At 43.3% G+C, this 25411-nt stretch overlaps 1 non-coding gene across 1 annotated transcript; it reads left to right on the top strand.

Annotated features, from left to right (window-relative positions):
• The first annotated feature begins 17411 nt into the window (after positions 1–17411).
• On the top strand, positions 17412–17483 carry TRNAA-UGC (transfer RNA alanine (anticodon UGC)). Its single transcript has one exon. It is a non-coding gene; the product is annotated as a tRNA-Ala (tRNA).
• The last annotated feature ends 7928 nt before the right edge of the window (positions 17484–25411 follow it).

The raw sequence follows: 25411 nt of genomic DNA on the forward strand, positions 1-25411 counted from the left end.
ACTGGACATTCTGGGGCCATTCCCCGCCACCCCCAGGGGTAACAGATATTTGCTTACTGGGGTCGAATATTTTACGCGCTGGCCTATGGCCTGGCCTCTGCCAAATTAGTCGGCAGCAGCCATCGTCGACGCCTTTGTCCAGGGTTATGTCATGGACAAAGGTGCTCCGGATCGGTTGCTGACCGACCAGGGTAGAAATTTTTCCGGGAAACTCCTAAAACAAGTCTGTGATCTCCTAGGAACGAAAAAAATTCGAACCTCTCCTTATCACCCGCAAACGGACGGGATGGTCGAGCGTCCTCATCGCACCATCTCGTCTATGTTGTCGCAGCAAGTCTCGGACTCACAGACTGATTGGGACTTACAAATTCAAGGGGTTCTAGCGGCATACAGATTGGCTCCCCATGCTGCGACGGGATTTTCACCATTCTTTCTTATGCATGGCCGCGAACCCGACCCACCTGTTCCGGCACAGCTGCAGATCCCCGCGCCGTTGGGTAAAATTAAATTGGATGAACACGTTAAATTTAACCTTGACAAACTGACTGAGGCGCGGGATGCTGCGAGGCTAAATTCTGACAGGCGTCAAAAGGCGAACGAGCGCCTCAGGCTGGCTCGCGCGCACGTGCTGCAGTGGAAGCCGGGGGACAGGGCATGGCTGCACTGTCCCCAGGTACCACTCGCGACCTCCTCTAAACTCGTGCGCCCGTGGCGGGGCCCCGTCGAGGTTGTCGAGGTTTTGAGGCCTCAGTGCGTTCGAATCAAATGGGGCAGGCGCCGGTGGTTTGTACACCCCTCTAGGCTAAAACCGTTTGTTGCGGTGCGAGGGCCCACTCCACACGCGCGGTGCCAAGCATGTGGGGGGTCGACCGACTCGGAGGGTCCGTCGCTGCTCTCGCCTGATGTGTTGCCGGCTGTCCCACCCACAGGTGCACCGGGAATGACGGGCTCATGCCCTACAACCCACACGGGTGATGCCGACGGTCGCGCCACTTCAATCGCGACCTCATCTCGAAAGGGACAGCCGCCACCGGATGGTCCGCCGTCCGGGGTTGCCCCGTGTGACGGGCCTGCGGCAAGGACGCGCGCTAAGATGCGCAGACTCTTATAATATACAAAAAGAAGAAAAAAAAATTTATTTCACGTGTCATGGTTACTGTATGCTGCGTCGGTGGTGCGCTCCTGCCACATTGTGTGTGTTGTGTTGTGTGTGTGAGCGGGGTGTGTGTGTTGTGGGTGCGTTGTGTGTCGTGGGTGTGTTGTGTGTGCTGGGGGAGTTCCTGGCTAGTTGTATATACGCGCTTTTACGGATTTCGTATTTATACGGGGGGGGGGGGGGGTGCGTCGGACATTCCCTTCGGGGGTGTGCTTGTTCTTCTTGTTGTTGTTGTTGTTCAATTTGCATTTTGTTGAAAAAAAATGAGGCACACACGGGGTTGAGGGCTAAATGTTCCTTTATTGGAATTGTTGCAGCCGGGACGGCTGCGAGCTGTAATGGGGGGAGTGATGTAGGGTTGTTACGGGAGGGCTGTAGGTGCATGGGATCCAACGGGGAATAAACACAGTGGGCGGAGCTCCGGGAGTACACGGGGGGGGGGGTGCCCGCAGCGACGTCCACATCAGGCAGCCTGGGGGGTTGTGATCCTGACGGGGGGTATAAAGGGGGAGGACAGAGAGAGCTCGTGGCTGAGTCTGGGAACGAAGGAGGAAGAAGGAAGATCTGCTAGTTAGAAGCCCTGGACTCCCCTCGACGCCGCCCTTGTAAGGGCTGCGGAGGATCGAGCCAGAGGCGTGGTTCCGTGAACCAGGGTCAGTACCCTGGGACTCCGGAGACCGTAGCCCGACTCACCAGTGTCGGGCCAGTTAGCCTCCCCTAGCCCGTTAGTGGAGGACTTGGGGTTAGGTCAGGATTAGCTAGGGTGTATCCCCAGTTATCCGGGTGAGGGGGCCGCTACCCCCTCTAGTGCTGTCCTGTACCGACAACTTGTAATAAAGATACGTGTGCCTCAACCTGGGTGTCCAGCGTACTTACCAGTACTTCAATTTTAAAGACACATTTATATACTTCAGCGATCTAACCTAACAACCTCTATTATGGATGCTATTGGTCCCGAAATCCTACGTGTTAAACTAGTGTGTATGTGTTTAATATTTTGTATGTTTATTTTGATGATAATTGCATTGAATAAGGAGAGGTTACCAGAGCCTCGCACCCGTCGTGGGCCTCTGTGGTGGCTACGAGCCTTCCCTCCAGGACATTGCTCACATCCACCGCAGCGTTACCGGCCGTCACCGCGGAAGTTTTCAGGAAATTCAACATTTAAAGAATCAATACGTAAACGTCAAATAATCATACTCTGTACATATGTATATACGAATCCATTGAGAGGGCAGATCCAGCAGTGGATAGTGTGAATCTAATAACGACCACCATGTGATGCTAGTGATTATAATGCAATTTAAATCCCGCAGCTCGCATATCTGGTTCCATTATAGATACAAACAAAATGTATGCATTCGAGCCCAGTGTGATTCAAATACAGGATATTATGAAAGGCATATGACTAATCAGCCTTGCCTGCATTTCTACACTCATGTTCACCTTCAGTGCAGGCAGGAACAACCTCCACTCCACGCCTGGGGCATACAGCTTCCCACAGCTCACCGTCACGGTCCCATGCTCCTTCATTATTTTGTTCAGAAGAAGAGCCACTCTCCCTGTTGTTTGGCATTCCCCTGTCACGAGTAAACTTCTGTAAAGATAATCCCCTACATCATCGTCGGTGCCGGACAGTAACGCCGTGGTGGATGTGAGCAATGTCCTGGAGGAATGGCTCGTAGCCACCACAGCGGCCCACGAGATCTCTGTACAGGTGCGAGGGGCTGGTAACCCCTCCATATTCAATGCACATACCATGAAAACACGTGCAAAAGATATATATATACGCATACATACACACAGCACTGGTAATGCACAGAAGTGTAAATACACAAGAGTCTTCACCTGAGGACGGCTGCTTGCGTTGTGGCCGAAACGTCGTGAGAATTATTTTATTATGTTTTATTTTTATTATTTCCCTTATACATGACTTTACCGAAAGAACCAATCAGATGATTAATCGATGTTTACGTGTTTGATTTGAGAATATTTTATAATTGTTGCATTCCTGAAAGTGATATAAATTTCCTAGTTTGTTAACCGTTTGGCCAAGCGAATTGATAAAAACATTTAATGCGAGTTTTACTGTTAATATTCTTGCAAATCAATACAGTCCTGATTTGTTTTTAAACATGACTGATCGTACGTTATTGCTACCATATCCTTCATTAAAAAAACACGGACGAGTAGAGATGCACACGCGAGTGTGCATCCAAACACTGCTGCATTTAAAAAGCGGAGTGCATCCACACGAGTGTGCATATACAGGGTGTATATACAGACATACAACGCAGTGTACATACACAGCAGTGTACGCACACAAGGGTTGCGTTCCACTGCGAACACGCACGATTGTACATACATATGCACACACATACGTGTACGTACACACTCGACTGCTCATCTTGTTGTGGTGTTTCCTATGTTGTGGTTTTTGGTATACTTAAATGCAGAAGTACAAAATGTGCAGTTCACACCTATGCACCCTTAGCCCATTGATCGTGATGATGATGAATGACATATTACTAGATCTAACAAATAAACGAATGAACACGTTACAACTGAAACAATAAATATGCTCATCGAGTTTTGATTTGGATTGTGTGGTTAAATACTGTAAATAGTTATTCAAATTCATTGAGATTGCACATTCGGCAAATTCTTATGCGGCCTCAATGCGATTCTAATAATTATAGTGCAATTCTAATCCCTCACCCCCAGTTCGCATTTCCGTCCCTAGGTTCGCATATATAAACATATGACATCCATACATATGAGTATCATGGGATTATTATGTAGGAGGTCATAGAATGAATCTAACTCATTTGCCTTGCTTTCATCCCTCGACTGATATTCATCTTCGGTGGATGCATGAGCAACCACCACTCCTCGCCTCCCGTTGATTGGGAGGTGTGCCCACGGTAGCCTGAGGCTGAGAGCTTTCCACACCTTACGCCACGCTCCCACGCCCCCTTGATTCGTTTTTTTCTCAGAAGAAGAGCCCCCTGTTGTTTGGCATTCTCCAGCCACGAGTAAAGTTCTGTAAAAACAATCCGCTACCTCATCGGCGGTGCCGGACGTTAACGCTGCGGTGGATGTGAGCAATGTCCTGGAGGGAAGGCTCGTAGCCACCACAGAGGCCCACGAGGTCTCTGGACGGGTGCGAGGCGCTGGTAACCTCTCCATATTCAATGAAATGACCTTAAAAAAACACGACCAAAATATAAACACATACACGCGAGTTTAACACGTAGGATGTCGGGACCAATATCATCCATAATAGAGGTTATTAGGTTAGATCGCGGAAGTATATAAATGCGTCTTTAAAATAAAACATTAAATAAATGCATGGCGACAAAGGAAAGCGTACTTCAGTAGAAATTACCGTTGGTAGGGCTATTTTAATAAATACGATAGACAGGAAAGACACGTTCAAAGGGCTCGCATAATGCACACGCTTAATGTACATTGCCTCAGTAATCACACGCTCCCCCCCCCCCACATTGTTCAAAAGCGCAGCTGCGTGGTCAACACATCTATGCTTCTATATAAGGAAGGAAACAGTGAGAGTTCCCAAATCTGATTGTCGACTGATGAAGCTAGTTTTAATTACAGGCGAAACGTTGTACTCAGAATGTAAATGTTGTGGCTTGGCTCTCCAACACACCGGTGTGCTGTACTAGTGAAACATTTGCATGTTCTGTTTACTTGACAATCCTTAATAGTTGGCTGTGTCGGGTGGTGGCGGGTTTCAACGACACATTTATATATTTAAGCGATCTAACCCAAAAAAACTTTAATATGGACATGATAATAAACCACGCTTACAAGCTAAACCATTCAGTTGATTATTCAAAGTTCATGGCAGAATGTTTAATATAAAACACTCGTTTCTAGAAGAATCCCGCTCAACACGATTGTCCTTAAATATATTTATAAAACAAAGTCAGTAAAGTATAAACTTGCACATCTCATTCCAAATCAAGCTCGAGATCACCAATTTTGATACTTCAGACTGTATGTCGCTTTATAATCCTCTAAACTTGCAGCAGTTTCGAGGACATTGGGGGGTGAATATTAGCAAATTAACACGAAGCACGGAATTATGCATGGAGATGCACATCCTTATTCAAACGGAAGTGTACAATTATGCAGGGAGATATGCATATGTATTAAGGTTAAATTATAATGGAAAGATTAGCTAAGCTATGTTGCTAGATATGCGGATTGTTAATGTAAAAATTAACAATTGAATGCAAAGTCCATGATAGGCTAAGTCGAAAACAAAGGATTTGAATGCGAGAGCGAAGTTATAAGGGGCTTAAAATCAGACCTCAAGGTCATTTCGAGAGGGATTTTGCTGAGGATAGACGCTCGACTCCTCGCTCTGCAGATAACCCTTCTTCCACGAGACCAGCCTGGCGAGCACGATTGCTTGGCGACTGGTTGGCGACTTCGCTTCGGGAGAGTTCGTGGCGATCTCTTCAGACGGGTTACAGGGACATCGATACGCCGTGCATCCACAAGTAGGTGTCTTTGTTAGTGGATAAACTGGTAATCGCTTGTGTAGTCCGACTTAGGAGACGTTACTGTGTCTCAGTTAGACGTTGGTAAGAGTTTGCTTCTTGGCGATTTAAGCCAGACATCCACGCAGCTTGGAGGTTGCCTTTAACTCTCAACAACACCCGCGACTGTTACTCTGCTCTAAAGAATCAGTCACATGGAGCAGAATAACTCTCCACAGCGGCACGCACACACTGGCAAGAAGCGGTTCAATTGCTCTCTTTGTGGGAAGGCATTTGCACTGAAACAAAATCTTCACACTCACCAGAACACACACACGGGCGAAAAGCCGTTCAATTGCTCTGTGTGTGGAAAGGCATTTGCACAGAAATCAACTCTTCACACTCACCAGAACACACACACGGGCGAGAAGCCGTTCAATTGCTCTGTGTGTGGGAAGGCATTTGCACAGAAATCAACTCTTCACACTCACCAGAACACACACACGGGCGAGAAGCCGTTCAATTGCTCTGTGTGTGGAAAGGCATTTGCAGATTCATCAACTCTTCGCAATCACCAAAAAACACACACGGGTGAGAAGCCGTTCAATTGCTCTGTGTGCGGGAAGGCATTTGCACAGAAATCAACTCTTCACACTCACCAGAACACACACACGTGCGAGAAGCCGTTCAATTGCTCTGTGTGTGGGAAGGCATTTGCACAGAAATCAACTCTTCACACTCACCAGAAAACACACACAGGTGAAAAGCCATTCAAGTGCTCTCTTTGTGGGAAGGCATTCTCAATTAAACAAAATCTTCACACTCACCATAACACACACACGGGCGTGAAGCCATTCAATTGCTCTGTGTGTGGGAAGGCATTTTCACGGAAATCAACTCTTCACAGTCACCAGAATACACACACGGGCGTGAAGCCATTCAATTGCTTTGTGTGTGGGAAGTCATTTTCACAGAAATCAACTCTTAACAGTCGCTAGAATACACACACGGGTGAGAAGCCATTCAATTGCTCTGTGTGTGGTAAGTCATTTTTACAGAAATCAACTCTTCACAGTCACCAGAAAACACACACGGGTGAGAAGCCATTCAATTGCGCTGTGTGCGGGAAGGCATTTGCAAGGAAGTCGAAACAAGCATGAGAAGATCCGCAATGATAGGAAAGTGAAATCAAAAGGTGAAAAACAAAATGCTGCAATGAGTCCTGAAAAAATCCATCTTTCGAACCTATGCATGGTGGATCCTGAGAGATGCGTGGTTGATAATGAGAAATGGCTGTTGGAGTTGCTGGATAATCAAAGTAATGAGTACTTCTGTTAAAGTCCTGGATTGTGCACGTTTGTGTCTCTGTTAGATCAATTTATTACGTGCAATTAATTATATCAGTGATTTCCAGCACTACTCCAAGCTAGTGTTATTATTTTAACACAACCGTTTGATTGCTCTGTGTGTTGGAAGCACTTTCACGGTCAGCAACACTTCACAGGCATCATGAGTCCTAAACGAAATTCCTCTTTCGACCCCATGCAGTTGCATCCTGAGAGATGGCTTGATGTAGTGGAGTGGCTGGAGAGTCATATTCGTGTCTCTTATATATTTTTTTCGGTGATTTCTAGGACTTCAAGCTGGAGTGATGTTGTGAATGCTCTATAATGTGTTCAGATGAATGTCTTCCTTTAAATTTCCAGAAGTGTTCACTGATTTCAGAATGACAACAATTTTAAACTATGGACGAATGGCTTCAAGCGAAAAGGACGTCAAAGGGGAAATCGACGTTTACGTGTTTGATTTTAAGAATATATTTTAACTGTTTGAGCATGCGTATTAATAAAGATTTCGATACGAGTATTAACGTGAGTTTTCTTGCAGATTAATAAGGACCTGATTTGTTTTTAAAGATGACTGATCGTACGTTATTGCGACCATATCTTTCCTTTAAAATAACACGGACGAGTAGACATACACACACGAGAGTGCATCCAAACACGACTGTATATACAGCGTTGTACATTCACACACGAGTGTGCAGGTGTTTGTACGAGTTTTAACGTTAATATACTTGCAGAACAATAAAGACCTGCTATGTTAAAGATGACTGATCGTCCCTTATTGCTACAATGTTCATAGCGAACACGTGTGGAGGCGAGTTTCAGGTGAAGCATCTCCATCACACAAGTTTACCCTTACCTGGCAGCATCGTGGCAGTCCGCTGGTCACACTCACTACGTCACACTCACGAGCTGTAGGGGCGGGGCTCTGTCTGCTCAGTGACGCTGTTTTCATTCATTTAGCACCACGAGCGGGGAGTCTCATCCCTGTAGTTCCCTGTTGTGTTGGCGCATTCCTACCACGTTGCCCCTAAATTCTTTGTGCGACAAAATATAAAAATAATTTGTTTGTTCCAATACATAATCACATACGAGTACACATATACACCCCATGTCCACACACCCACAAACGAGTGGACATACACAGCGCTGTCGAAACATTCACGAATGTGCATACACACTGCTTCATACACACACACACGGGTGCACATGCATACAAGTGCGCATACACACACGAGTGTACACATTGAAGTCATGGGCTTAGTTTATTTGCATGAAGTCTTTTTCAAGTTCATACTTCCATTTGCTTGCCATTGCTACGGCACACTGGTTCGGATTATTCTTCCCATTTATGAAATCTCGCTAGAATCCTTTGCATTTTCTTCATTAACTTATTTGCATTCAATTGCTATTCACGGTGCTAAAGCTCCTCATATCTAGCAACATACCTAAGCTCATGTGGCCATTGTGCTTAAGCCTAAGTAGGAATATGCTGAATCATCGTTCGCTTCAGTTTGAATAGGGATGGGCATCTCCTTGAATAAGTATGTGCATGTTGTTAGTTTGCACATTTACAATGAGCATATTTATTGTTTCAGTTGTTAGATCTAGTAATATGTTATTCATCATCATCAGGATCAATGGGCTAAGGGTGCATAGGTGTGAACTGCACATTTTGTACTTCTGCGTTTAAGTATACCATAAAAAGTCAGATCTGAAACACGGCAGAACTGATTCTTCGGCCGTTGCCGATCATTGCTACAACTCGGCGGGCTCTCATGAAATTGTCTTTTCCGAGACCAAGGTTCTCTGCAAACCTCCGGGCTACCATCAAAGGTTTGTACACGAAGCCATACAAATATACAAACACAGACATAATTTCAACCGTGATGATGGGTACAAACTCAGTAATCACTGGAAAGATGTTATTAACCACGCAAAAAAGACTTAATTACACTTTTTGGACCATCTTATCTGACAGGCACTATTTTAATTTACTTCACCGAGTGTTAACATCCACAGTGTTTAACAGTAATCTCTTCATTGTTCTTTGATCACCGCTCGCCACGTTTCCATTCATTGTGTTGAGCACTACGTGATGTCTTTGATCACCGCTCGCCCTCCGTCCCGGCGCGTCTCCATTCATTGTGTTGAGCACTGCGTGCAGTCTTTGATCGCCGCTCGCCCTCCGTCCCGACACGTCTCCATTCATTGTGTTGAGCACTGCGTGCAGTCTTTGATCACCGCTCCTCCTCCCTCCCGATACGTTTCCATTCATTGGCTACCACAGCCTGATAAGCTCTCCCCCCCCCCCTCTCCACCTCCCTTCAACTTGCTTATAAGGGATTACATCTTGAATCATTGCTTCACTTGATGCAGCTAATTCGGCTGTGACGGTCCCACCTGATGACGGAGACTTGTGTTGCCTCCGAAACGTCGTGAATTTTATTTTGTTTTGTTTTATTTTACTTTCATTAATTTTAATGTTTTTACCTACGTGACTTTACCGAAAAAACCTGAGAATATATACCATAAACCACAACATAGGAAACACCACAACCAGATGAGCACTCGAGTGTGTACGTGCACGTATGTGTGTGCATATGTATGTACAATCGTGCGTGTTCGCAGTGGAACGCAATCCTTGTGTGCATACACTGCTGTGTATGTACACTGCGTTGTATGTCTGTATGTACACCCTGTATATGCACACTCGTGTGTGTATGCACTCCGCTTTTTAAATGCAGCAGTGTTTGGATGCACACTCGCGTGTGCATCTCTACTCGTCCGTGTTTTTTTAATGAAGGATATGGTAGCAATAACGTACGATCAGTCATGTTTAAAAACAAATCAGGTCTGTATTGATTTGCAAGAATATTAACAGTAAAACTCGCATTAAATGTTTTATCAATTCGCTTGGTCAAACGGTTAACAAACTAGGAAATTTATATCACTTTCCTGAATGTAACAGTTATAAAATATTCTCAAATCAAACAGGTAAACATCGATTAATCATCTTCTTGGTTCTTTCGGTAAAGTCACGTATAAGGGAAATAATACAAATAAAACATACTAAAATAATTCTCACGACGTTTCGGCCACAACGCACACAGCCGTCCTCAGGTGAAGACCAGGTCTGTCGGGGAGACATTGTCTGAATGAAACACCACCACGCTTGGAGCGTATATTTAAGCTGGGTTGTAAGGGGAAGAGCGCCTTGACAAATTAATTTGCATATCAAGAGGAATTTAGCATATGCAAGTTAGTGATTAGTACTACTTGTGAAATGCGTAGGAGGTGGGCGGGGGGTTTCAAAGTCATATTATGCCCGTGCATTATGCAGGATTAGCAGCATCAAAGGGAGGGGATAGGGTTAGCATTAATAAAGGGAAGGAATGTTAATAGTATGAAGCTGCAGTAACTAAACCACCACGTAAAAAACTAAAATATAAACTACATCAGTATCATCAGTATACTAAATATACTCTCCAAGAAGCTGAGCTACTAACAGTAATTCATACGTTACAATTTTACGTCGCAAAAAATAGAATATGCCTCCAGCTACACTTTTTTCTCTTACATCACACGAATCTACCCCGTAATATATACTGCCATAGACAAACCCAACATTAAAATATATACTGTATTACTATACACTACCTTAGACTATACATTATAATATTACACTGTGTATTATTCTACCCACCCTACTGTATACCACACTGCTGTATATTCACTATACAATTACGATACTATATATTACCTTATACATTATATTAAACATTACACTTTTATACTATTTATTATCATACAATCTTCTGTGCGATTCGGCAGTTTAAGCGGGTTGTGTGACACTGCAGCAGCCGGCATTTGTCAGCTGTTGTAGCGCCGCGGGGCGTGTGCAGTGAACACGGAGGCTGGCGGGGTTGGGTGCAGGGATCTGCCGCCACCCAAAACTCGGGCGACGCCAAAGTAATAATGAAAATAATAAAACAAAATAAATTATATGAAAAATGTAATGGAATATTAGCAAATTAACACGAAGCACGGAATTATGCATGGAGATGCACATCTTTATTCAAACGGAAGTGTACAATTATGCAGTGAGATGTATTATGTTGCTAGATATGCGGATAGTTAATGTAAAAATTAATAATTGAATGCAAAGTCCATGATAGGCCAAGTCGAGAACAAAGGATTTGAATGCGAGAGCGAAGTTATAAGGGGCTTAAAATCAGACCTCAAGGTTGTTTCGAGAGGGATTTTGCTGAGGATAGACGCTCGACTCCCCGCTCTGCAGATAACCCTTCTTCCACGAGACCCAGCCTGGCGAGCACGATTGCTTGGCGACTGGTTGGCGACTTCGCTTCGGGAGAGTTCGTGGCGATCTCTTCAGACGGGTTACAGGGACATCGATACGCCGTCAACAAGTAAGTGTCTTTGTTAAACTGGTGATCGCGTGTGTAGTCCGGCTTACGAAACGTTACTGTGTATCAGTTAGACGTTGGTAAGAGTTTGCTTCTTGGCGATTTAAGCCAGACATCCACGCACCTTAGAGGGCGCCTTTAACTCTCAACAACACCCGCGACTGTTACTCTGCTCTGAAGAATCAGTCACATGGAGCAGAAAAACTCTCCACAGCGCCACACAAACACTGGCAAGAAGCGGTTCAATTGCTCTCTTTGTGGGAAGGCATTTTCACTGAAACAAAATCTTCACACTCACCAGAACACACACAAGAGCGAAAAGCCGTTCAATTGCTCTGTGTGTGGGAAGGCATTTGCAGATTCATCAACTCTTCGCAATCACAAGAAAACACACTCGGGTGAGAAGCCATTCAATTGCGCTGTGTGCTGGAAAGCATTTGTAAAGAAATCAGATCTTCGCACTCACCAAAAAACACAAACGGGCGAGAAGCCGTTCAATTGCTCTGTGTGCGGGAAGGCATTTGCACAGAAATCAACTCTTCACACTCACCAGAACACACACACGGGCGAGAAGCCGTTCAATTGCTCGGTGTGTGGGAAGGCATTTGCAGATTCATCAACTCTTCGCAATCACCAGAAAACACACACGGGCGAGAAGCCGTTCAATTGCTCTGTGTGCGGGAAGGTATTTGCACAGAAATCAACTCTTCACACTCACCAGAACACACACACGGGCGAGAAGCCGTTCAAGTGCTCTCTTTGTGGGAAGGCATTCTCAATTAAACAAAATCTTCACACTCACCATAACACACACACGGGCGAAAAGCCTTTCAATTGCTCTGTGTGCGGGAAGGCATTTGCAGATTCATCAAATCTTCGCAATCACCAGAAAACACACTCGGGTAAGAAGCCATTCAATTGCTCTGTGTGTGGGAAGGCATTTTCACTTAAATAAAATGTTCATAGTCACCAGAAAATGCTGTTATTTATTTTGTCGTGGTGTTTTGTGATTTCCGTGTCTTGAGTGTTGAGGTTTATTCTAGACTTCGTCACGTTAAGGTGGTGCTTTGTAGTCCTATCGGATTACTTGTTGATGTGGTGTGATGTGCAGTGGTTGTGAGGTGGTTCAATTCCTGATTTTACTCTAGTGGTTAAGTGGTCTTGTTGAGCTGAAGTTGGAGAAAGTCTGTGACCACTACTTTGCTCAATATTTTAAACATGTTCTTTAATTTTCATGATTGTGTAATAAATTAATTAACTTCAAATAATACGTTTCAGAGTGTGCGTGGATTGCACGTTCGTTGTTCCTGTGTTTGATGGCTTGGACTTTTGGACGAATGGCTTCAGTGGAAAAGGACGTCAAAGGGGAAATCGACGTTTCCTTGTTTGATTTTAAGAATATCTTTTAACTGTTGAATTCCTATTGGGAAATAATTTGCATAGTTCCTTTCCTGTTTGAGCATGCGTATTAATAAAGATTTCGATACGAGTATTAACGTGAGTTTTCTTGCAGATTAATAAAGACCTGATTTGTTTTTTAAAGATGACTGATCGTACGTTATTGCTACCATATCCTTCCCTAAAAAAACGGATGAAAAGACATACACACACGAGAGTGCATCCAAACACGACTGTATATACAGGGGTGTGCATTCACACACGAGTGTGCATGTGTTTCTACGAGTTTTAATGTTAATATACTTGCAGAACAATAAAGACCTGCTATGTTAAAGATGACTGATCGTCCCTTATTGCTACAATGTTCATAGCGAGCACGTGTGGAGGCGAGTTTCAGGTGAAGCATCTCCATCACACAAGTTTACCCTTACCTGGCAGCATCGTGGCAGTCCGCTGGTCACACTCACTACGTCACACTCACGAGCTGTAGGGGCGGGGCTCTGTCTGCTCAGTGGCGCTGTTTTCATTCATTTAGCACCACGAGCGGGGGGTCTCATTCCTATCACATTGCCCCAAAATTGTTTGTACGACACAATATTAAAAATCATTTGTTTTTTACAATACATAAATCATACACGAGTACACATATACACTCCCATGTACACACACCCACACACGAGTGTACATATGTAATAAACGACTGGACCACGATGTCTGGCTCAGTGTCCTTTATTCGGTTCGTGCTGTACTCCCACACGGCTGTCTCTACTCTGTAGCTTCTCCACGGTGCTGACTCCGATGTCGGCCCGATCCACAACAGCAGCCCCGCTGCTGTTTCTCTCACACAGCCCCCTTGGCTGTACTCGCTGCAACTCCTCTCTCTCTCCGCAGCTCTGACAGCCTCGTGCTGTCTCCCTCTCTCCCTCCGCAGCTCTGACAGCCTCGTGCTGTCTCTCTCTCTCTCTCCGCAGCTCCACCTGGCAGCCACACCGCTGCCTCTAACACGCAGCCCTTCTGGCTGTCTCCTCTGCAGCTGCACACCACTCCGCAGCTTCCTCCTGTCTTCGGGGTTGGCTCCCGATGGCCGTCGGTGCCCCCCCTCTTCTCACTCGCCCGCGTGGCCTCACTCTTTTCCGCTCACACCCCGACTGACTTCCCCTTCCGGTTTACCCGCTTAAGGACCCGAACTTTCCACCCACGTCACATGGCTCCACCCCCCGTGACGTCACATCCGGAAGGTCGCTTACGCCCGCATTACACATACACAGCACTGTACGTACCAAGGGATTGCGTTCTACTACACGAACAAATGTGCGAACAAATAATTGTACATACCTATACACACACGTTCACGCATGTACATATGCACATCAACGAGTGTAAATAAACACACGAGTGGACATACACAGAAGTACAGATCCATGTACATACAAACAGAAGTATTTGTTTTTTTCTCGAGCCCCCTGTTGTTTGGTATTACCCAGCCACGAGTAAAGTTCGGAAAAAAGAATCCGCTACCTCATCCGCGGTGCCGGACGGTAACGCTGCGGTGGATGTGAGCAATGTCCTGGAGGGAAGGCTCGTAGCCACCACAGAGACCCACGAGGTCTCTGGACGGGTGCGAGGCGCTGGTAACCTCTCCAAATTCAATGCAATAATTATTTAAAAAAACATCCAAAATATTAAACACATACACACGAGTTTAACACGTAGGATTTCGGGGCCAATATCATCCATAATAGAGGTTGTTAGGTTAGATCGCTGAAGTATATAAATGTGTCTTTAAAATAAAACATTAAATAAATGCATGCCGACAAAGGGCAGCGTACTTCATTAGAGCGCAGCTGCGTTGTCAACACATATATTCTTCTATATAAGGAACGAAACAGTGAGACTTCCCAAATCTGGCTGTCGACTGATGAAGCTAGTTTTAATTGCAGGCGAAACGTCGTACTCAGATGTAAATGTCGTGGCTTGGCTCTCCAACACACCGGTGTGCTGTACTAGTGGCACATGTGCATGTTCTGTTTACTTGACAACCCTAACTAGTTGGCTTTGTCGTACGTTATTGCTACCATATCCTTCCTTTAAAAACGGACGAGTAGACATACACACACGAGTGTGCATCCAAACACGACTGTATATACAGCGGTGTGCATTCACACACGAGTGTGCATGTGTTTCTACGAGTTTTAACGTTTATATACTTGCAGAACAATAAAAACCTGCTATGTTAAAGATGACTGATCGTCCCTTATTGCTACAATGTTCATAGCGAACACGTGTGGAGGTGAGTTTCAGGTGAAGCATCTCCATCACACAAGTTTACCCTTACCTGGCAGCATCGTGGCAGTCCGCTGGTCACACTCACTACGTCACACTCACGAGCTGTAGGGGCGGGGCTCTGTCTGCTCAGTGGCGCTGTTTTCATTCATTTAGCACCACGAGCGGGGAGTCTCATCCCTGTAGTTCCCTGTTGTGGTGGCGCGCCGCATTCATTACCACGTTGCCCCTCAATTATTTGTACGATACAATATTATAACAATAATACACGAGTACACATACACTCCCATGTACACACACCCACACACGAATATACATACACAGCAGTGTACGTACACAGGGATTGCGTTTGACATCACAAATAAATGGGCGAACAAATGATTGTACATACCTATACACGCATACATACACGCGGGTACATATCCACATAAACAAGTGTAAATATACACACGAGTGACATACACAGCAGTACAGATCCATGTACATACATACAGTAGCAGACTAGGATAGCGAGGTTTTGTGATGATTTTCACAGGTTAAACTGACGATATAAATATTAGATGCCCCACAACACTGAAGTACGTTATACTTTTGAAAAAAACCCGCATTCAATTCTAATTCCTTCTCTGTTTCCACTCCAAACGCTTGGAATTATTAATAATATTTAAAATAGTGGCCCCATGTTTAATGAGTGTAGTGAAGACATTAGTTTATTTTATTTAATTCAATTTGTTTGCATTTGCTACGGCACACTGGTTGAGATTATTCTTCCCATTTATGAAATCTCTCTAGAATCATTTACATTTTCTTCATAAACGTACTTGCATTCAATTGTTATTCTCGCATGTAACGCTCCTCATATCTAACAAACCTAATCTCATGTGGCCATTGTGCTTAAGCCTAAGTAGGATTTTGCACATTTCCAATGGCCTGTAAACTGTGATCAAGTTATCGGCCTTACCTGTGAAATACAGTATAAAATATTGTTGATCGAGATATACTTATACTAAGAGCTGCATGTTTCATATCGTGTTGATGTGGTTTTATGAACATGTTTAAGGACCTTTGTTGATCAGGGTGTGTCTAGACAACGAAGGTGAATTGTTATATTTGAAAAATTAAAATTGTTACAATTGCCGTGGATACCCATCTGGATGGTATCATTTGTAAGCGTTGTTTATTATATTGTAACGCAGCCATGATCGCATTTCAGTCAATAGCAGAAAGTCTCGTGTGTATTTAGACCTCTGTGTATTACTGTGCTGTGTGTACGAATGTGTTGACACATTTTCCACGTGTTTTCACGGTAAGTGCATTGAATGTGGAGGGGTAACCAGCCCCTCGCAACAGTCCGGAGACCTCGAGGGCCGCTGTGATCGCTATGAGCCTTCCCTCTCGGACATTGCTCACAGTTACCACAGCTTTACCGTCCGCCGATGCGGTAGGGGGTTGTTTTTACAGAACTTTACTCGTGGCAGGGGAATGCCAAACAACAGGGAGAGTGGTTCTTCTGAACAAAATAATGAAGGGGCATGGGACTGTGGCGGTGAGCTGTGGGAAGCTGTATGCCCCAGGCGAGGAGTTGTGGTTGCTCATGCCTACCCCGAAGGTGAACATCAGGTCAGGGATGCAGGCAAGACCGATTAGTCTTATGCCTATCATAATATCCCGTAATAGAATCACACTGTGCTCGAATGAATGCATTGTGTATGTATCTATATGCGAACTGCGGGCTGCGGGATTTGAATGGCACAATACATATAAAATAAATATGCTCAACGAGTTTTGATTAGGATTGTGCGGTTAATTGTTAATACATACTGTAAATAGCTATTCCAATCCATTGAGATTGCACATTCAGCAAATTCTAATGCGACAACAATGCGATCCTAATAATTATAGTGCAATTCTAATCCCGCACCCCCAGTACGCATATCCGTCCCTAGGTCCGCAAATATATATATATACATATGCATACATTCCAGTATAGTGGGATTATACAGGTAGGAATAATGTTCCACACTGCCCACCAGGGATTTATTGTCTGTCTGTCTGTCGTTCATAAATAAATATATAACATAAACAGCTCTTTGATTGGTGGTGACCTACTGCCGGGTACGGAGAGGGGAGGTGCCTAAGGGAGGAGGGTCAGGGGAGGGGCCTAAGTAAGGGGGGAGTCAGGAGAGGGGCCTGAGGGGCGGGGGGGTCAGCGGAGGGGCCTAAGGAGGTGGGGGGGTAAGGGGAGGGGCCGATAGTTCAGGGGGCTGGCTACTTGGCTGGCTGCCAGCGTGGTGGGGGTGTAGCGCAGTGGGAGAGCGCACACTTTGCATGTGTGAGGCCCTGGGTTCAATCCCCGGCATCTCCATCTCGGAAGCTTTTATTTAAATATTTTTTCCAACAAAGTTTGAATTCCAAAATCAATTAGCTGTGTCAATGTCCCTGTAATAGGGGTGCACATGAACTCTCGTAAATATTACCCTATATGAACGATACCTTCGGATGAATTAGTGTTGATTTCAGGAACTTGCTATTTCTATAACTAGCGATGCACACAGTGATAAAATTGTTTACTTAAACATTTGTAGATGAAAGCCAGTGCTTAAAAGTATCCAGAACACTTTTATTTCCGAATTAAAGATTTCCAAGAATAAATTAATTAGGACAGCATTATAGTATCCATCCACATGTATTCTTGTTATTTCTTTTGTTTCAAAGAAATACATTTTGCTTGGACTCTGTGCATGGGGTCTAAAGAGGAATTGTCGTCAGGACTCATTACATCCACTACATCCACGCATCTCTCATGATCCACCTGCATAGGTTCGAAAGATGGATTTTTTTCAGGACTCATTGCAGCATTTTGTTTTTCACCTTTTGATTTCACTTCCCTATCATTGCGGATCTTATCATGATTGTTTCGCCAAGCAATCGTGCTCGCCAGGCTGGGTCTCGTGGAAGAAGGTTCATCTGCTGAGCGAGGAGTCGAGCGTCTATCCTCAGCGAAATCCCTCTCGAAATGACCTTGAGGTCTGATTTTAAGCACCTTATATCTTTGCTCTAGCATCCAAATCCTTTGTTCTCGACTTGGCCTATCATGGACTTTGCATTCAATTGTTAATTTTTACATTAACTATCAGCATATCTAGCAACATAATACGTATGTACATCTCACTGCATAATTGTACACTTCCGTTTGAATAAGGATGTGCATCTCCATGCATAATTCCATGATTCGTGTTAATTTGCTAATATTCACCCCCCAATGTCCTCTAAACTGCTGCAAGTTCAGAGGATTATAAAGCGACATACAGTCTGAAGTATCAAAATTGGTGATCTCGAGCTTGATTTGGAATAAAATGTGCATGTTTAAACTGTGCTGATTTTGTTTTATAATTATATTTAAGGACAATCGTGTTGAGCGGGTGCTTCTAGAAAATGAGTGTTTTATATTATAATTTCTGCCATCAACTTTAAATGATCATCTGAATGGTTTAGCTTGTAAGCGTGGTTTATTATAATGTCCATTTTAAAGGTTTTTTGGGTTAGATCGCGTAAATATATAAATGTGTCGTTGAAACCCGCCACCACCCGACAAAGCCAACTAGTTAGGGTTGTCACGTAAACAGGACATGCATATTTGTCACTAGTACAGCACACCGGTGGGTTGAAGAGCCAAGCCACAACATTTACAATCTGAGTACGACGTTTCTCCTGTAATTAAAACTAGCTTCATCAGTCGACAGTCAGATTTGGGAAGTCTCACTGTTTCGTTCCTTATATAGAAGCATTGATATGTTGACCACGCAGCTGCGCTCTATTGAAGTCCGCTGCCCTTTGTCGGCATGCACTCCGATTTATAAATGCAGCAGTGTTTGGATGCACACTCGCGTGTGCATGTCTACTCGTCTGTGTTTTTTTAAAAACCAATCAGGTCTTTATTGATTTGCAAGAATATTAACATTAAAACTCGCATTACATTTTTTCATAAATTCGCTTGGTCAAACGGTTAAGAAACTAGGAAAATTATTTCACTTTCAGGAATTCAACAGTTATAAAATCTTCTCAAATCAAACACGTAAACATCGATAAATCATTCCCAATTGACGTCCTTATCGATTGAAGCCATTCGTCCTGAAGTAATAAACACAATAGACAGGAAGAACAAGTCCAAAGGGTTCACATAATGCACACGCTTAATGTACATTGCTGCAGTAACCCCCCCCCCCCCACATTGTGCAAGAGCGCAGCTGCGTGGTCAACACATTTTCGCTTCAATATAAGGAACGAAACAGTAAGACTTCACAAATCTGGCTGTCGCCTGATCAAGCTAGTTGTAATTACTGCCGAATCGTCGTACTCAGATTGTAAAGGTTGTGGCTTGGCTCTCCAACACACCGGTGTGCTGTACTAGTGACGAATTGGCATGTTTTGTTTAGGTGACAACCCTTACTAGTTGGATGTGTCGGGTGGTGGCGGGTTTGAACGACACATTTATATATTTATGCAATCTAACCCAAACACCTCTATTATGGATGCATTTCAGAGGTAAGTCCGATAAATTGATAGCAGTTTACAGACCATTATAAATATGCAAACAAACAACATGCACATAATTATGCCCATCTGTATTCAAACAGAAGCCAGCAATAATGCAGTGAAATGCACATTAATATTTAGGTTTAAGCACAATGTCTACATGAGCTTAGGTGTGTTGCTAGATATGGAGAGCATTACTTTCAAGAATAACAATTGAATGCAAGGAAGTTTATGAAGAAAATGCAAATGATTCTAGAGAGATTTCATTAATGGGATGAATAATCCAAACCAGTGTGCCGTAGCAAAGACAAACAAATGGAAGTATGATCTTTAAACATACTTCATGCAAATAAACTAAAATAATAACTTCACAACACGCATTAAACATGAGGCCAAGCGTTTGGAGTGGAATTAGAATCGCATGCGTTTGTGTCATTCGCATAACGTTCAGTGTTGTGGGGCATCTAAGATTCATATCGTCAGTTTAACTTGTGAAAATAATAACAAAACCCAGCTATCCGAGTCTGCTACTGTGTGTATGTCCATGGATATGTACTGCTGTGTATGTCCACTCGTGTGTTTATTTACACTCGTTGATGTGGATATGTACATGCGTGCATGTGTGTGTATAGGTATGTATAATCATGTGTTCACACCCCGCATATAACCGCTCCGGCGTGGCCGGCTCCACAAACAGACACCGATGCCTTGCTGTGTATGGTTTGGCCGTTTAGGTATGTTGCTAGATATGAGGAGCGTTACTTCCGAGAAAAACAATTGAATGCAAGGAAGTTAATGAAGATAATGCAAATGATTCTAGAGATATATCATAAATGGGAAGAATAATCCGAACCAGTGTGCCGTATCAGAAGTAAACAAATGGAAGCAAATAAACTAAACTGATTACTTTACTACACTCAATCTAGATTTGAAGTTTTCATGACTGGAGGGATCCATACTCTTTGGTTCTTTAGGTAAAGTCACGTAGGTAGAAACATAAAAAATTTAACAAAAACATATATATCACGAGGTTTCGTTGTGATATATTATTAAAATTATCCAGCTGGATTATATTTTCCGCGATTCATTATTTTTTGTTTTATTTGATAATTTTTCTATCTACGTGACTTTGCCGAAAGAACCAAGGGTATGGATTCCTGCAGTCACGACAGCTTCAAATCAAGATCACAATTACTGTCATCAACTTTTAATACTCATCTAAATGGTATAGCTTGTAAGGCTGTGTGTATTTGCATTGCTGTGTATGTTCACTTGTCTTTGGTTCGTGTGTGTGTGGCCATGTGTGTGATATAAGCATTGTACAGTTAACAAACTATTAGATAACTTTATGTATACGATAAACCATAACAGTAGAAACACTACAACAAGAGAAGCATTCGTGTGTGTACGTCTACTGCTTTGTCTGTATGTGCACCCCTGTATATTACAACTAGTGTGTGAATGCACGCTGCTGTATATATATACAGTCGTGTTTGGAAGCACACTCATGTGTGCATGTCTACTCGTCCATGTTCTTTTTAAGGAAGGATATAACGAACGATCAGTTATCTTTAAAAACAAATCAGGTCTTTATTAATCTGCAAGAATATTGATGTTAACACTCGTATCGAAATATTAATCAATCTTTTTTTGGTCAAACAGTTAAGGAACGAGACAATTATTTTACTTTCAAGAATTCAATAGTTAAAAAATCTTCTCAAAATAAAACACGTAAACGTCTATTTGTCATTCCCCATTGACGTCCTTATCGATAGAAGCTATCCATCCAGAAGTGAAAGCCATCAAACACAGGAACAACGAACGTGAAATCCACGTATACATCCTGGAACCGATCATCTGCAGTAATTATTAAACAATGAGGAAAATGAAATATATATTTTTTTAATATTGAGCAAATATATGATCACAGTCTTTCTCAAACTTTGGCTCCACAAGACCACTTAACTACGAGAGTAAAATCAGGAATTGAACCACCTCACAACCACTGCACATCACACCACATCAACAAGTAATCCGATAGGTAACTGCTCCACATTCAATGCAATTACCGTGAAAACACGTGGAAAATTAAAACACATACGTACACAAAGCACTGTACATACACAGCAGTGTAAAAACACACGAGACTTTCTGCTATAGACTAATAATGGTTATAATGATAAACAACACTTACAAACTACACCATCCAGATGGGTACCCATAGCAATTCTAACCATTTAAATTGATCGAATATAACAATTCACCTTCGTTGTCTAGACACACAGTGGTCCTTAAATATTTTCATTAAACCACGTCAACACATGCACCTCCTAACTTAAGTATACCTCGATCAACATTGTGATATTTTAGATGGTATTTCACAGTTATGGCCGATACATTAATATTAGTTTACAGAATGCACAACGTCCAAGCCGCCGACCTGTACCACGTTGTGCATTCTTTTGGCCCCGCCCCCCCCTCCCCCCTCCCGAGACGTTCTCCGTGACACGTCGTGCCGTCTTTGAGCCCCGCCCACCTCCCTCCCGATACGTTCCATTCATTGGCTACCACATTCTGATGAGCTCCGCCCCCCCTCTCCTCCCCCCTCAACTTGCTCTTAAGGGATTACATCTTGAATCATTGCCTCACTTGATGCAGCAAATCTGGCTGTGACGGTCCCACCTGATGACGGAGACTTGTGTTGCCTCCGAAACGTCGTGATTTTTATTTTTATTTTACTTTCATTAATTTTAATGTTTTACCTACGTGACTTTACCGAAAAAACCTAAGAATATTCCCTCCAGGACATTGCTCACATCCACCGCAGCGTTAACGTCCGGCACCGCCGATGAGGTAGCAGATTGTTTTTACAGAACTTTACTTGTGGCTGGGGAATTCCAAACAACAGGGGGCTCTTCTTCTGAGAAAAAAAAACGAATCAAGGAGGCGTGGGAGCGTGGCGTAAGGTGTGGAAAGCTCTAAGCCCCAGGCTACCGTGGGCACACCTCCCAATCAACGGGAGGCGAGGAGTGGTGGTTGCTCATGCATCCACCGAAGATGAATATCAGTCGAGGGATGAAAGCAAGGCAAATGAGTTAGATTCATTCTATGACCTCCTACATAATAATCCCATGATACTCGTATGTATGGATGTCATATGTATATATATATATGCGAACCTAGGGACGGAAATGCGAACTGGGGGTGAGGGTTAAATTTCGATTTAAAGCTTTCGTGACTGAAGGGATTCATCTTCTTGGTTCTTTCGGTAAAGTAACATAGAAGGGAAGTAATAAAATAATAAAAATAAAACATAATAAAATAAAATAATTCTCACGACGTTTCGGCTACAACGCAAGCAGCCGTCTTCAGGTAAAGAATGAGACAATGCCAAGCTAGGGGCTTATATATAAGCTGAGTTGGAGGTGGAAGAAGAAGAGAGCCTTAACAAAGGAATGTGCATATGAAGAGGAATTTAGCATATTCATGGGAAATGCGTAGAAGGTGGGCGGGGGGGATTCAAAGCCATATTATGCCCATGCATTATGCAGGATCAGCAGCACCAAGGGGGGTGCAGGAAGTAGCATTAACAAAGGAAAGGAATGTTAATGATATGTAGCTGCAGTTACTAAACAACCACGTAGAAAACTAAAGTATAAACTACATAAAAAACTGTTTCCGGTCCCGCGCACAACCAGCACTGCACAACGTGATGCGCCAGCCGGGATCGTGGGGGGCGGAGCCTCGCGCTAGTGACGTCACCTCTGATACGTCACAGCCACGCCTCCACCCACAGTCGAGAGGAATGCACACGAGGGAGCAGCAGAAGAAGCCTTTTGAGAGCGAATCCTCAACGAGGTGAGCGACCCTGTTGACGATGAATGTGGTTTCTTTTTATTTTACATTTCGACTACAAACTAAAGCTTCATTATTTTTATATGTTCATAATTCAATTTTCAGCAATCTTGCTGTGGATTTCACACCTAACGATGATTGCTTGTGTTGCAGTCGAAACGTCGTGATAATTGTATTGTTTTATATTCATATTATTTTATTGTTTCCCTTCTATGTGACTTCACCGAAAGAACCAAGAATATGAATCCCTGCAGTCACGAATGCTTTAAATATAAATTCAATGTAGAACTGTTAGGATACTTGGCATTCCCTGAAATGTTGCTGTTACTGTCGTTGTTTAGACCCCAAGCGAGTCAGCATTTAAAACGAGTATAACTAATCCGTTTAAATCTCATAGAATATTAATAACATGTCTACAATTATTGTGTTCTGATTGCTGGTACAATTGTGCCCTACATTATATGTACTGAATGTTATTCAACAATTGGGGAGGAATCTGCCTTTAAGTTCAGACCCTAGACGCTGCCATAGTTGCCTCCAATCTGTGATGTCACAGCCACATGGGTGGTACCTCTGACATCAAGTGACCTACGACGTCATGCTCGTATTATAACAAATCATTTAAGTATGGTCATATGACCCTAATGACCTACAATGCATATGGGTCATTTATCAAGCAGTCGATTAATCCAAATGGGCTGTACATGAACATGCATGTCTGGATTAGAGGTGAAATATCATTGTTAAGTCAGCTATTTAGCTGTGCCTTTTTTACACCTGATGAAGGAAGCTTGTGTTGCCTCCGAAACGTCGTGATATTTTATTTCTATTATTATTTCGATAAATGTTTGTTATTTATTTTTATTATTTATCTATTTTTACCTACGTGACTTTACAAAAAAAAAACCCAAGAGTATAGTCACGATAGTGATTAGATTGGTACAATGAGTGTTCAAATATGTATTAATTAAGAGGATGAGTGATTCAAAAGGTTGCTAAATCTGAGCGTTGTTCCAACCTCCACAGGCCATCCAACTTCAAACAAAATCTACTCCTTCCCAACATCATGGACGGACAAATCACGTGGGCTGAGATCTTGAATGACTATGAGGGTAAGTCCCAGATACCTGCATCACATAAATTATATGCGGAGGAGGAGGCTCCTTGATAAATGATTTTTCGTAGACATGACTTGGTGGTAATGGGAAGACGTAATGCTCGAGTGTGGCAAAGAGGATGGGTTTAGATTTGAGTTTCTGCCATCTTTGTTCAAACTGGGGTCTCAAGCTTATGTAATTTACGGTCTCAAAATGCCGACAAAAACATGACTTGTAAAGTTTTACTGCCATGTGATGAATATTTCTCAGTAGCAGGTCCTGTTGGTGGTAAGAGGTAATTACTGGGATCTCAAAATTAGTTCTGTGAAACTCTATGTCCTTCGTTCTCTAATTCATTACTCGTCCTTGGAATGAATTTTCTGTTCTTCATAGCCCGGGAGTCGGCGTGCCAGTCGACCACGTGGGGGGACGTTATGGATAAGGTGGACCCTTTCCCAGGCCAAAGTTACAAGAATCGCTCCCCAAAGGTGTGTATGGGTTCTAGATTTGAAGCTTTCGTGACTGCAAGGATTCATACTCTTAGTTATTTCGGTAAAGTCACGTAGGTATAAAATTAAATAAAAATTAATGAAAATAAAATAATAAAAATCACGACGTTTCGGAGGCAACACAAGTCTCCATCCCAGGTGGGACCGTCACAGCTGAATTTGCTGTATCAAGTGAGGCAGGGATTCCAAGATGCAAGTTCTTAAATACAAGTTAAGGAGGGGGGAGGAGCTTATCAGAATGTGGTAGCCAATGAATGGAACGTATTGGGAGGGAGGGCGGGGCTAAAAGAGAGCAC

Source organism: Lampetra planeri, chromosome 82 (genome assembly GCF_965212315.1).
Source record: "Lampetra planeri chromosome 82, kcLamPlan1.2.h2, whole genome shotgun sequence".
Lineage (NCBI taxonomy): Eukaryota > Metazoa > Chordata > Hyperoartia > Petromyzontiformes > Petromyzontidae > Lampetra > Lampetra planeri.